We start from the raw sequence: 10,676 nt of genomic DNA on the forward strand, positions 1-10,676 counted from the left end.
GATCCCTGGCTCCCCCTAGTCTGCATGCCAAATATCCTTGGGCAAGACATTAACCCCAAGTTGCTCTCCGATGCATCCATCAGAGTATGAATGTGTGTGAATGGGTTAGTTACATAGCACTTAAAAAAGCACAGAAGATACATCTTGTGTGATTGGGTGAAGGTGGCATGTTGTATAGAGCACTTTGAGTACTCCGGGAGGGTAGAAAAGCGCTATATAAGAATCAGTCCATCTGCCATTTACACACGTGCACATCCAGGGCAGAAATACAAAGACACAGTAGTATATTATACATCCTACATAAACCACTGTATATCTGTTTACCACACATTGATACATCTGTATATATGTAGCACATGTATATCTGGCCATCTGTATAGCAATATAGAACATCTGTATGCTATACAGATCATCTGTACATATGTACATTTGTCCATAGTACATCTATATATTTGCTCTCTGTATAGCAATATAAACATCTGTATACATAACTTATTTGTACATAATCTGTTCATAACTATTCCCACCTTTTACCCTTATCTGTATATAATCTGCTCCTATTGCACTTACTGCTCCTGCACTTCTGATTAGATGCAAACTGTATTTCATTACCCTGTATTTATACATCTGTAATGACAATAAAGTTGAGTCCTAATTCTAATCCTGGAAAACTGACCAAACATCATCCATCTAGGGGTGAAAAACATCCTTTGACACAAAGCTAATGTCTCAGACTGCTCAGGAACTAAAACATAGCTTGTTGCATCAGGATGAACTGATCTGGAGAGACATCGGCCTAATCATATTCCAAGGAATGAAATGAAAAAAAGACGCTAGTTTTAGATCAGAAACCATTAGTCGTGTACTGTATCTGCACTAGAATAAAAATAATTCCAATAATAATTATAGCTTCGTTTTAAAGAATTATACTGCTGTCCTGTGTTCATATCACAATCCTTGTTTCTAAATACTTCTTAGTTTCTCAAAATGCAAATGTTTCAGGATGTAAAACATCTCCTCTGCTCGTCTCATGATTCAAAGTTCCACAGCTGTTTGTGAATCAGCAGTTTGCAGTCTGACGGGAGAGTGCTCACATGAGATCCCTTTCATCTGTCTTTTGTGAGATTAAAGTTGGGATTAAAGCCACGCTGGGAATGGTTTTTATGTAAGGCAGTAGGTGTTTTATCAGCTGAAATCACAGACTGGGTGTTCCCCAAATGTTCCTAAACTGAAGCTGTTTTCTCCCCGGGGGAACCCTGATTTGTGTAAAGATGATAAAGCAATTTAAAGAAAGGAGAACGCTTTAAAAGAAAATAAACTACTGAACAAAATCCATAAACACAAAACACTATGCTAGAGCACATTATTACATATTTTTACAACTATATGTTTTTAACATTTGCTCTGGTATTTGGAATGTAAAGTTTCTTGAGAAGAACAAAATCTATCATTCACATTGGCTCCTGGTGTGTAACATCCACCCTTCCTTGCATCACCTTTAGACATAACTAGGTCTCCATCTATTGGCCCCACCCCGACCACATGGTACACTCGCAGACAGAGCATTCAGGGTGAACTCATCTCTCCGCCGACGCTGTGTCATAAATCATTCAAACGAAACCAAACATTGTGTGTTTCTGTTAAATGCAGTAAGAGGGTGTGCTGCTGTGACACCAGAACTTACAATAAATGGAGTAGAGGTGGACACATGGAAAGAAAAGCCAGCCACTAGACAGACTGCAGCAACAGAGATATTTACAGGGCGTGTGTGTGTGTGTGTGTGTGTGTGTGTGTGTGTGTGTGTGTGTGTGTGTGTGTGTGTGTGTGTGTGTGTGTGTGTGTGTGTGTGTGTGTGTCCCAGAGGTACTCGAGCCCTGCCTATGAATAATGCATAATAGGGGAAAGGGGAAGAAGATCTTCTGTCCCTGATCATTAATCTTTCCTCCTCCTCTGTCTCGTGTTTCTGACCAAAGAAATGCAGGAAAGGCTGCATCAGCAGCAGAAAACCACCCTGCACCACCAAGACTGATACAAAACATTTACAACATCCCTAAAAACATAAAAGTATCATTTCAAAAGCTAAATCGAAGAAACCATCAAACCGTTTTTGTCAAGTATTATAGTACATGTAGGTTCAAACACACAAGGGACGAGCTCTGGTTAAAAAGGAAAGTGCAGTTTAGCATTCCTTCTGAGTGTTTGGCCTAAGGATTAATTACAGCACATTTTAAACGGCATACTTAAAGGCTATAAATGCCATCCCCAAAAAGTAACTGAAATTGAGTGATACTGACCTTGAATACTGAAAATGTTCAACTGCTGTTCTAAATTAAGTTCATGAGGACAGAGGGACGTTAAATAAATCTACAACCAGGCAATATCTGCTTCCTTACATATAAACAGTTGTAACAGTTAATGCAATACTTTGGTTAAACCCTTTGAATTAAAGCTGGAAATCGCATCTTGAATGTTTGATTTAAACCTGCTGTGTTGGTGTACAGAGACAAAATTATCACAATTGGGCCACTGTCCAAATACTTGTAGGCCTAACTGTAATCATTTATTTGCAAATTAATAAAAAGCGCTTTTTTCCCCTCTATTTAACAATTCCGATCATATAACACACAATTAACAAATAACTAAGCTCAGATTTGAGTCCCATTCCAACACATTTCACCATCAGTGATTTGGAGGCGACCATTTAAGTCTGACCATTAAGACGGAGAGAAATGATCCAGCCAAGCAACATGGACAACAAACCAGTGGAAGTCTGGATTTTTGTCTCATGAGACCAAATGTGTGCAAAGCTTTTAGTCAAATTCATCTTACAACAAAAAATTGAAAACACATTGAAAACTTTATGCATTAAAAGGTGAAATCACACTCACTGTAGCTATAAATATTAGCAGCTAGAATCCTCTTAACATTTTTAAGTTAATGCACGGTCACAAAATGTTTACCATGTACTGACTAACTAATAATATCTATTAATATCAAGACACTCCACATATTTTATAAAGGCCACACTTCATGCAATTAAGTAATTAAGTCTTATTAAATTAATTCCACAGAACTGGTTTAACTGTACATTACATTATAATACATTCCCCCCTTTACTTTCCAGTTCAGCTTCCTTCTGGGACTGGACAGAAGCATTAGTGGCACAAGCCATGTTTTTTTTCCTCCAGTAATTATGGATAATATTACACACACACATGCACACGCACACACACACGCACACAGGAATCAGACCCTCACACACAATGTGAAGAACACTTCCAATCATCTGATACATTCACGGATGATAAATGTTCCACGTCTCTCTGCAGGAGCTGATAACAGTTTCGCTGTGAGTCGGCTTTCTCTACAAACTGGCCGAGCTGATCCAAAGTAAAAAGGCAGGCAGAGAAAAAGAGGGAGGTCAAATCAAAGGACATTGTCTTATTAAAGATGATTATTTTGTTGAGGAGATTTTGGTTAAAAGGATATTCGACTGGTTCCCTCCCAACAGCAGCGGCTTGACTTACAAGCAGAAGCAGAGAATATGACGCTAAATGTGATTCAGACCATTTTTGCTTATAATAATTTGACAGTATCATTATAAAATATCTGAAAAGCTTCTGTGTTATTTACAGTAGAAGCACTTTCAACAGAATTTGAAACAGAGACTAAGTGAGGCTGAAGGTTGCTGCTAGGTCATCTTAGATCCATCGTGTGATTTGGACCCCCCTTGGAGGGGTTGCCACAGCAACCTCTTACCTTATACCTATTATCCCCTACTGTCACGCCAACCCTCTCCATGTCCTTCTACACTATATCCATTCTGTCCTGTTTTCACTGACTTTCATTCCTCTTTTCTCCAGAGCATACCTCCACCTCTCAAACCTCACTTCCATCTGCTCAGTACTCTCACACTCACTACAACAATGTTATGTGCAAACATCATAGACCATGGAGACTCCCGCCTGACCTCATCTGCCAACCTGTGCATCAGGACTGCAAACAAAGGGCTCAGAGCAGATCCTTAATGCAATCCCACCACCCAACTTCAAACACCTCACCAATGTCTCACTGTCCTCATAGTACCACCGTTGTTGGTACTTCTCTGCCACTCCTAACTTCCTCATACCCAGGTATTACCACAGTTCCTCTTCTGGTACCCACTTTGCCTTCTCTAGATCCAAAAAGACAATGTGGAACTCCTCTGACCCTCTTTATGCTTCTCCATCAACACTGTCGAAGAAAGGCTCTCACCTGGAGTGCATTTTCTCAGCATGTAGTCATACCGCTGCTTGTTGATCATCACCTCTCTTCTTACTTTCTCTACATGTCTCATCAGGTTTATCCCTCTGTAGTTACTACAGCTCCCTCGTTACTGAAAACCAGTACCACTACAGTTCTCCATTCCTCAGATGTCCTTTCACTCTCCAAGATCATGTTAAACAGTCTGGATAAAAAAAATCCACTGCCCCCTCTAGTAGACATCTCTATACAGGTTTGTCATGTAGACCAACCACCTTTCCGCTCTTCATCCTCTTCATAGTTGCCCTCACTTTCCCCTCACGCCTTTCTTCTCACTCTCTCATTTTCATTCATCAATCTGCTCCTCATAGTACTTGTTCCACCTTCTCAGAACACTCTCTTCACTTGTGTGTCTGTAAACGCCTCTCACAACTAGTTATGATATTTAGCAGCATAAATGAATGTCAAAAAAAAGTGTCTTGGAAATAAAGTTGGGAAGGAATTCTACACTTTGTGGAGTAATTAGTACAATTTAAGGATAATTTTTGTCAGCGTAAAACTGCAAAAACCTTTGATTTCGTCATCCAGAGCACATAACATCAAGTTATAAATTCAACATCTGTAAGGATGTTTTATAGCGAAATGAAAACGGTGAAACTCATTCTATATGAGGCCCTTCTTTTTCGGTTTCTGTGCTACAAATACAATTCTGTATTGGTAATTCATGTACGGGTTTATCCAAACTGTATCCACAAATGCATTCATTGGCTCCTAAATAAAAATTATAACCATAAAGAAGTATTGGAAGAAACACCCTTCAACCATGCTATGATTGTTAACACTGCATTATACAGCCTTTCTGCAACATGTCTTTGGAACGCCACAAAAAGGCAGAGGATAAATGAAGTAATGCTCCTCCCCTGACATTAACATCAGCACAAAAACTGTTTATCAGGAGCTTCATGGGTTTCCAAGGTTGAGCAGTTTATGTAAGTGGGAAGTGTTGGTAGCACAGTGCTTTTTTTCAGCATACATTTCTGATCTCCAGGAAATTTGTATTTTTTTCTCAAAAACAATTGGGTATTGTACAATAAATGGGTTCATCTTATATTCAGAACCAACAGCACTTGAAATTAATACATATGAACTGCTTCACCTATGAGCACAGAGCTAACATCCAACATTCAAGTGTTCCTACATTCTGCTTTTGTGGAAACAGAAGCAGAATAAACCTTAACCCTAACCCAGATCATGTGATAGCCACTCCAACCTCAGACACACATACACTATGGCTGGTTTGTTCTAGTTAAACATGTGGGGGTGGTGTGTGCCACAGACACACACACAGCACTATTGTGTTATAAAGAAGGGCAGGGAGACCTTCTGGTCTCTCTCTTTCTCTTTGAGCTTTTATAAAGCTTTATTACCATATCACAGCTTGAATGGTTTAAGCGTCCTTCTTAGAGCCACTTTTAAGGAAGCACTATAGTGCTCCTAAGGACAAAGCAAAAAACATGTAGGAATGACCATCTGACTAAACTATTACAGTGCAGTGAAAAAGGATTCCTGCTCGATCATCGTAATGCCAGCAGCTCACCAGCCTCTATCTTTACTGTTCTCTCCCTGCTGGGGCTGTAGTGCATCAGCTCTGCAGAGAGAAACTGCGAGGAAAGGGAGCTGACAAACCAACCAGCATGCAGTTCACCACATCAGCAATTAAAGAATGACTCCTGGTTTCTGACATGTTTTAGCAGCTGTAAACTGCAGCACACCTGCTAACACAACCCGTCTGTAAAGATCTTTCATAATAAGGTAATAATGGTCATAAAGTCTTGTGCCAACTGCTCCAAAATACAGTAAATAAGACCATTTGCTCAAGAATAGATGTCACACCACAAACCCATCATAAACAGCATTTCACATAAATCAGACCGAGCCAGTCATAAAGAGCTGTCTTTTGACAGACGTTAAGGATTTCTGCAACAGATCTGTTATCCTCATAGCAGCCTGATAACAACATCATTATTACAGGATTAGTGCGAGGCACACAAAAGCTACAGATGAACCAAACATTCCTGATCGATAAAATGGGGCGAAACTGCAAAAATGGTTCATGAAGTTGGTTAAAAAGAAAATGCTTTATGACATTATTTAACCTTTATTTGTCTTTGAAACCTTGTACATGACTAACCAAGTAAAATCTGAACAGACATTCATGCAGAAAAGTTATCTTTACGCGCAGACTGCTTCTATAAAGGTTTATGCATGTTATCCCTAAAGCTTTGTCCAGATTTGTTTTGTTAAATGCCTTGAAAATGAACTTTACCAAAAATCAATTCAGGTCAAGGCGATGGCTGCTGGCTAATTAAAGGTGACTCCGGGAGAGTCTGGTCCTCTGATGTCTGGAGTCTGAGAGCTGGTGCTAACAAAGATGTGTGGAGTGAGTCTCCTGCATTAATGCCAATCATCCTGTCGTAACCAGCACAGTAAGACACAGAGCGGCAGGCTTCCTAGTGTGTCCAAAGCCAAGCCTTCATGCTATTTAATTGGCTGAAATAACACCCGGTCAAGTTTCTAAGTCAACATGGGGGAGGTGCTTTCATCAGAGTAGCTGATGCTGTCTGAAACAGCAGCAGCCGACCTCCAGGAGAAAGAAGCAGACCAGATGGTGACGATAACTACTTCATTTTTAACTACCGTTTTTCAGGATTGGTGCAATGCTAGAGATGTGCTACAACAGTAGAGTAACAACCTCTTAATCTTTTTATATGAAGCACAAATGAAACACTTTGAATTATCAATGTTTTTATGCATTATTGTTGTGCAATGTTATATTTTACTGCTTCGATTGCGTATGTGTTCATTAGTTCACAGACACAGATGACTCCTTGGACTACTCCAAGTCTGTATTTTTAGTCAATTATCCTGGTAAGCACCTGCTTTTAGAAAAAACATCCTTCGTTGCAGTCTCAATACTCTGATATTCTTGCATTATATATCTAAAGTGCAGCACTTCAAAGCAAACAGAGCAAAACTGTGCAAACAGCGATTCTATCTGTTCCTATAAGTGCTCTTCTTTTGCATAGAACATTTCTGCAAATTCAATATGTGCCAAATGAGGAATCCAGTTCCATCCATCTTGGTTATCAACACTGGTAAAGCAAACCTGGTCCACAGTGTATTTCTAATGTGCCTAATGCTGTTTGTGAAAAATAAAACATGTCTCCAGTGACAATCAGAGTCTTACTGCTATTATCAAAGTCACACGGAGGCTGAAAACCTCACTGCACCAAGATAAAACTGTCCTCTTTCTTTGCATCTACTAGTGATATTCATTTGTTTTCATTTAAATTAAGTCCCAGTACTTAACCTGACCTGTAGTAAAAAGACATTATCGGGTTTAAACTTATTATTAGAGGCCAGTTTAACATGATAATGAGACTTTTGCTTTCTACCCAGCTCTAAGTCACTATGTGACCAACATAAACTCTTAAGGTTACTGTTTCTGAGTCTCATCATCACCCCATAAGATTAAAGCTAGTTCAGGATTAGTCCTTAAGAAAGCAAAGGAGTCATATTTCTTCTCTTCCCTCTCTTCTTTGTTTAAGCCTGGAGTTAATCCTATAAACCATCTTTAACAAGAGCGACCTACACCCACTTCACCCTCCATCACCTTTCTTCTGATGTCTATGCTTCTGTGCATCTCTGTTTCTCTCTCTCAGTCCAGTTTTACAGCTCAAGCGATAGTTACATCATATCCTGTGGAATGGAAAACAAAGGCAGTGATCTGGATTGTACTGACCACGAACACTATACAGCTAACCAATAGGAAACAATGCTAATGACGGGCACACGGGAAATCGTACGGTCTACGGTCTGCGTCTACAACTACAACAACTTCAGACTTAAACACAGTTAAAAAACGACAAAAAAGCAGACGCAATTAAGCATAACTGAACTGATGTGAGGAAAAATGGAAAAGAACAACACTCTTTGTCAGAATATAGACCAATATGGGATATCTATCTGAACCCTGTTCATCAGAGAATCCACAATAAAATCTGAATACATGGAAAATAATGTTTGAAATCTAAACTCTAAGCACAGGACTGGAATTCACCCTGTGCTGTAACTAATGGCGAATAAATGCTCCAAATAAACACTATATATTTGGTTAATGTGAAGATATGTCCCTCCTATCAAGTTAAACTGATAGCAGAAGAAAGAAAAAGAAGAAATGCACACTTTTTGTTTTGCATCCAACAATTTCTATAAAACTATGCTGTAAAAAAGTATTGTCGTCCTTCCTGGTTTCTTATTTATTGCATATTTGTCACACTTAAACGTTTCATAGGATGAAAAATAAATGTAATAATAGACAAAGATAAATTGGATAAATGCAAAGAGCATATTTTAAATCATGAGTGAATTTATTAAGGGGAAAAAAGCAATGCACACCTATCACCTATCTGCATCTCAACCAGATTTAAGTCTAGATTTTGATTAAGCCACTCCAAAACATTACACTTTGAGCCATTCAGAGGAGGCCTTGCTTGAGTGTTTCAGCTCAGTGTGCTGCTACATAAACCAAGTGTCCTTGGGCTTCCAAGCATGTAGTAAGGACTTGATGTTTTAGTGAGAAGATTGATGATTCCCTGAATTACGACACATTAACCAGGTCGTGAAGAAGCAAAGCAGCCTCACACTATCACACTACCACCACCATGCCTGACTGTGAGTATGATCTTCTTTTGATGAAATGCTTTATAAGTTATAAGCCAGATGTAACGGGACTCGAACTTTCCAAACAGTTCAACTTTTCTTTTCTCGCCAATATTTTCCAAAAGTCTTGGGGATCATCAAGATGTTTTTTGGCAAATGTGGGACCAGCCTTTGAGACTGTGTTGGCTTTGGTCGGCAGTGGATATCATTTGGCTCAGTATCGTTTTTCCTGTTGGATCATGACTGCTGACCATAACTAAGACAAGTGAGGTCTGCAGTTGTTTAGATGTTGTTCTGGATTCTTCTATGACCTCCTCGGTGATATGTTGAGACGCTCTTAGAAAAAGTTCTCCATTTGTGAATAATGGCTCTCGCTGGGTTCTCTGTAACCCTTTCCAGACTGACAGGTGTCAGTGACTTTGTTTCTAATCTGCTGTTGAGTTTCTTTAGATCGTGGAATGATGCTTTATGAGATAATTTATTAAACAGGTATGGCAGTAATCAGGCCTGGGTGTGGCTACTGATTATTAACCTCAGCTTTCCAAAACAAATGTGGTTAATCACACTTAATCCATCCCTTGATTTAACAAAGGGAGCAATTACTTTTTCCCTTAATAAATAAAATCAACATTTTAAAACTAAAGGTTGTCTGAAGTTTTTTTGATCCGTCATCAGGAAGGAGACAAACACTTTTTTTAAAGCACTGTACTTCCATCACTTTGAGAAACTGTCAGTACTACAAATCTGCTTACATTGTGCTCCTTTCAGCAAAAAAACTGTCCTGTATTCTTCCCCTGAAAAGGACAATGTTACATTTCTGTTGCAGGAATTAAAGCCTTTTGTATGCACAGCACTTTGCTGTCTTGCAATGAGATACTGTGCAAACTATAGTGATCAAACATGTGAATAATGAACTCTTCATTTTCAAACACAGCACAGGGAGACAGACCAAACAAGAGACAGGAAACCCGACTATGCTTAAATGTTTGTTAGACTGGGTTAAGTGGAAGTGAATGAGAACTTTGTTTGAGCCCCATTTTGCATTAAGAACCTAAAAACATTCTGAGTGTTCAAAAACATCAAAAGCAGGCACCAGGTCCTAAAACTGCCAAGGTAGCAAACCAGATTTTGATATGAGGTGAAAGAGAGCAGTAAGAGAAGCAGGGGAGCAGACTGGGAACAGAAAGGAGAGGTGTTGCCCTCTTTCTGTATGCAGCAGGCAGAGCGAGCTTCTGCAGAACAGGCCTCCATAACAAAAGCTAAGATAGAGAGAGAGAGGCAGAGATTGGGAGTCACCTCCCTCTGCTTCTGTCTCCCTCTATCCATTTCCTTTTCTCTCTCTTTCTTTCATTTGCATCAGTTTGGGTGCGAGAGCGTCACACAACTTATTAAATCAGCATTCCAGGAAGGATTACAGTGACACACACACACACACCCTTTCATGTAGTCAAAACAGAAGAAAGGGTACTCAGAGCAACAGAGAGCAGGTTTAGCAGTACATACCACATCTCTGTTCATCCTTTAGTCCATCTCATTTCTTCCTTCTCTGCTTTTCCGTTAGAGGATGCAGAGTGAGGAGAAGGGAGGTGCCGTTGATGTTGTGGCAATCCCACTGCAGAAAGAGAGCGAGCGAGCGAGAGACAGAGATGATGCTAACACAGGAGAGGCTAAAGCTAAACTAGCCACCAGCTCAGTATGGGACGGTGGGGTGA

General features: G+C 39.6%; 1 protein-coding gene across 2 annotated transcripts in view; it reads right to left on the bottom strand.

The window, feature by feature from the left end:
* The window catches only part of akap6 (A kinase (PRKA) anchor protein 6), a 227,414-nt gene extending 216,738 nt beyond the window's left edge, over positions 1-10,676 (bottom strand). The window contains exon 1 of one of the 2 annotated variants that reach the window (XM_080870969.1): positions 10,468-10,676. The gene's annotated coding sequence lies outside the window, so the exon portion shown is untranslated. Of the gene's footprint in view, positions 1-6,568; positions 6,681-10,467 lie in introns of those variants that run through there. The other variant, XM_080870970.1, reaches the window with a different exon arrangement.

The sequence above is a fragment of the Rhamphochromis sp. 'chilingali' genome, assembly GCF_963969265.1.
Source record: "Rhamphochromis sp. 'chilingali' genome assembly, chromosome: 21".
Lineage (NCBI taxonomy): Eukaryota > Metazoa > Chordata > Actinopteri > Cichliformes > Cichlidae > Rhamphochromis > Rhamphochromis sp. 'chilingali'.